This window comes from Corvus hawaiiensis, chromosome 26, assembly GCF_020740725.1.
Source record: "Corvus hawaiiensis isolate bCorHaw1 chromosome 26, bCorHaw1.pri.cur, whole genome shotgun sequence".
In the NCBI taxonomy this organism is placed as follows: domain Eukaryota; kingdom Metazoa; phylum Chordata; class Aves; order Passeriformes; family Corvidae; genus Corvus; species Corvus hawaiiensis.
The window spans coordinates 16,313,276-16,317,725 of NC_063238.1; the positions used below are offsets into that span (position 1 = coordinate 16,313,276).

The 4,450-nt window shown below is 37.4% G+C and overlaps 1 long non-coding RNA gene across 1 annotated transcript; it reads left to right on the top strand.

Annotated features, from left to right (window-relative positions):
- The first annotated feature begins 2,445 nt into the window (after positions 1–2,445).
- Positions 2,446–3,831, top strand: LOC125316830. The gene is made up of 3 exons (XR_007199860.1): positions 2,446–2,641; positions 3,445–3,576; positions 3,734–3,831. It is a non-coding gene; the product is annotated as an uncharacterized LOC125316830 (long non-coding RNA).
- The last annotated feature ends 619 nt before the right edge of the window (positions 3,832–4,450 follow it).

The following is a 4,450-nucleotide window of genomic DNA, read 5'->3' on the forward strand; positions in this document are numbered from 1 at the left end:
GCAGAGCTGAGTGGGGTATAGTGAGCTATGAGCTGGGTTTGCAAAGCTTCTGAGTGCACAGACCACCATCTGAAATAAGTCTTTCTTGTTGGTCTTGGTTGAACATAAGGAAAGCTTTAGATACTTTGAAATTTGCTAGAAAATAAGGAATGCAAAGGTGAAAAGCTGCTATAATGGAACAGAAACTATTAAGGTATTTAGGACACTAAAAGTACATAATGGTAAATAAAAGTCTGAATCTTTGCTTTCCTTGGCCTGAAACAAAGACTTAAACATAGTTGTCCCTCTTTTCTGAAGTCAACACAACACAACATAATTTGCCATTTGGCTCTTCTGTTAGGTCATTCTTCATCTGCCCTCTGACATAGAAAACAAATCTAAGACATGTTTCCAACACAAAAGTATAAATACTTCATTCTGGAAATCTTTGCATGAAATGTTTTGTTAGAAATTAGGTTAAGCTTAGCATTTTTTTCACCTAGCTCACTAGTTCATCCTTTTCCCTGAGTAGGGCCTCTGACCTGTGTCTTCAAAGCAACTGAATTTTATGTTAGGCATCTAGTGACTCTTTGGAGGTAAAAATGAGTGATAACTTGTGATTTTAAAAGCTGGAAGTTTTAATATGGATGTCGACATAGACGTTTAGACTTGACGATATAGTGTGTAGAAGCTCATTGCAGCTTCACCAGTTATGTAAAAAAACTCCATTGTATTTACCCTGGGGAAATGATGCCTCTCTGCTAATGTCTGTATATTAAAGACAAGGATGGGCTTATTAGCAAAATACTCAGGATCTACTCTCTTTCTTGGCCTGATGGATTGTAAATAGGCTCAGAACTGAATCAGGGATTTTGTGTTGTGTTGCCATTCATTAAGTAGACTGAAGTAAAAAGAAAGGGCTGAAGGTCTGAGTTGCTTGGCAGGCAGCAAGGGAGAAATCCTGAGCTTGCAACTCTGCCATTCAGTTTAAAAATGTTGAATGCATCTGACAAAACTGAACATTATTCCTGCCTGTTTTAATTCTCTCTAAAACTTCTGCAGTCTGACTTTCCCCAACAAAATGTGAAGGTTTCCCCTCTTATTTGTGCATGTCGTGGAAGATACCTGTTGTTCCCAGCTGCCTTTGAACTAACTAAGCTGCAGCTCAGTTAACAAGACTCAGTTTTCCCAGTTGTATAATTTGAACTGGTCAAGCAAGTGAGAAGAGGAATAAAAATAACTGAGCCAGAATTACATTTTTGTGGCAAAATTTGACATAAGGAAAATGTCCTTTTATGAGTTCTAGCTGAAGAGGAAGGTATATTTTACAAATGCAAAGGAATTTTTGTTGAACCATTCTTGTCCATTTTTCTTGAAGTGAAAGGAGGGAGCCAAGTTCTGAAGCAATTTATTTTAAAATCAAAATTTGACTAACAGGTTGCAAGGAATAAAAAATAATGAAATATGTCTGTAGACTAATTTGTGTACTTGGAAGGTTTTGTCAGTTATTTCCTTTGATGTCATCCTCTGTTTACCTGAGATACTATACAGATAAGAATGCTTCACTTTCTTGACACACAATAGTACAGATGTTTAACATAATAATTCAGAAATTTTTAAATAGTAGTATTTTAGTAATATTTTGTGGACCCTAATGATGATTTTGAATTCTTACAGTCTTGATCTGTTGATAGCTTTTTTCTATCTGATCAGTGGTCCAAACATTATAAAATAGGGATGCTATAGCAAAACATTTACACTGACTTTCACATTTTTTCAGTGATGGGGGCATGCTTTCTTATTGTTAGAATATTGCATTTCACCTTATTGCCTACTCTTCTATCCAGTTGCATACTAAAATTACTTTTTAAATAGATAAAATATTTTGATGTTAAAATTATTAAAATTACTAACAGTAAGACTAGTGCTTGTACCAAGCTCTGCCACAGACATTTTGACTGGTCCTGAGTCTCCTTCTCTGTCTGTTAAAAGGAAGGAGGAGTGTTGATAGTTCCTCCTTTCTCACATTCTTCTTCTATAAGAAACGTATTTTGCAGAGTGTTTAAATATAACTTAGATGCCACCATATCAGAAATTTAAGTGCATGCTTCTAGCTTTGCTTAAAAGAGCATAGATATATGCTATTTAATCCTTTCCTGAACCAGGATCATGGACTGAAGGTTATTCAAGGTAAGAAGCACCCTGAGTGTGCCTGGGCTTGTACCCTATATAGGGGCACCTGCAAGGAAAGAGAGTTCAGAAGGCTTGATTGGTACAAATGGTTGTGAGGGGTGTTTAGTACAAGGCCACTTGGATAATCACCACACACTGAGAACATTTTGTTTTGTCTTGGGCTCTCTTCAGAGAAAGGACTTTTCTTCCTGTCTGCACTTTCACACATTGGCATCACTCTTTAGGCTGTTCTGGCACTCTGGACCTACATCAGTTCTGCTGCCACAGTGTGTCTGGAGGGTGGGCTGAGGTTTTTATTTATCACACTGAAGGATTCATTTATGGTCTGTTTCTTTGATTTTATTATGATTGTACCAGGGTTGTATGTGAAACTGCTCTGCAAGCCTGTTAAATTTGGAATGACTTTGTCCCTCTGCCCTGCAAAGGGGGAGTAGCAGCTGCTGTCAGAAACTACTGAGACATTAAGACAGTGAGTTCTTTCCTGTTTCTGTCTTGCTAAAGTAATGGTAAGCTGAAGAGCCCAGCTGGGAGTCAGGTCTGGTCTGGTCTCTGTGCCAGTCAATTCTGACTGTGAAGATGGTGTAAATAACAACCCCAGATGCAGTCCTGGCAAACATTGGCTTTATTTGTAATCTGTGTGGAAGAAGGATACTTATTTCTTTGCAGAATTGTGTTGGTTATGGTTGGAGTTGGTGGAACAGAGGGTAGACTGTAATTTTACTTAATCCCATGCTTGAACATTAAAACTTCTGGGTTTTTTTCCCCTGGGGAGAAGATTACCTGTTTGGTTTAACATTCAGTGGCATTTACACTATGTCTGGATGGCTCACATAATTTCATTTTAAAGTCTGAAACTAGTTTTGCATTTTGAATCCTCTTTCTTCCCCCAGTGCTCAGAAGGGAGCTGGAGATTGTTTTAGCTGTCTCATAACCTATGAGCAGTTGCATTATGTTTAGTTTTAATCAAGTTGTGTATAAACAAAATGCTTGCTCTTAGGCATTTCTCCTAAACATTGAGGAGCTAGGATTCACATTATTCTGCAGGAAATATGAATTGATAAACACACATTTTCCCTCAATATCTGATTAGTAAAAGCCATGTGAGGGTAGTGAGGATTAAAACGATCCGAACAGCAAAAGAATTAAAAATCTGCTAATATTTTAGTTATGCAGGGAAGAGACTATAACAAACTGCCTATCCCTTCTGAAAAAAACTTATTTGTATTTTAAAAACTCTTAGTTATAGTCGGTAAAGCTGAGTGTTTCCTTCAGGGACTTTGTATGTTGAATCTGATTTGGATCAACTCTGTGTGGAGCAAGGCATCCTTCTGGAAGACAGTAAACACACCTACATTTATCTTTCTTATGGGGAATCACTCCCCCCGCCCCAAACTTCTTAGAAAGGTATTGATGCTTCCTTTTACTTCCTTTTAGTTCCATCATTTTTAACCCGTGTTCCTTGGTATTTATTTTCCATTATAAACTGTGTGTGATTGATACTGTGGGGTGACTAAAAATTAAAGCATGATGTAACTAATTCTAATTGCACTTTCATTTGTAGCTCAAGCTGTTGTCTCCTTATGTCCCATGAGATCAAGATCTGTCATCAACTGTGAAGCCAATTTCCATCCCACATTTTAAACAAGTCAGAGAGAGTAATGTGTGCAAATCTGTAAATTAAAAACAACAAAAAAGAGTTCCTCTCAGTGTTGGAATTAATTTCTTCTTGTTTTTTTCTCCAGTCCCATGTACCATGGAGAAAGTGTTTCATTCCAGATGAGTGGGTATGTGAAAGGGTATGTTGTCCCTTTAGACAACTTGGTTCAGTTTTGAGTGTAGATGAAAGCATGCTTGACATTTATTTCCAAGACTGTATTAGCAGGCAGGGCTACTCTATTCAGTGCCTGAGTTTTGTTTGTGCTGAGAGTCAGAGCAGATACACCTCAGAACCCTTTCTTACATGTCCTAAAGAAACTGCACTTGGATTTCATTGACATAGCATATCAGGCTTCAGCAAGGTAAACTTTTTTAAAGACTTATGCATATTCAGTAATGGATGTCAGTGAGTGGTCTAATATATTTATTGTGATGGTGAAAATGGAAGCTTTCAGAATGTGTTGTGGAATTACTGTGCTCAGAAGCCCATGGAACAATACTGGTTCTTTTTCATACCATACCAAATCATCTTTAGAATACAGAATTCCAAGGTAGGTAGTTTTATTGCACAGATATAACTTCAGTGAACCATCAAAAGCCCATATCTACCTCTGGCAAATTT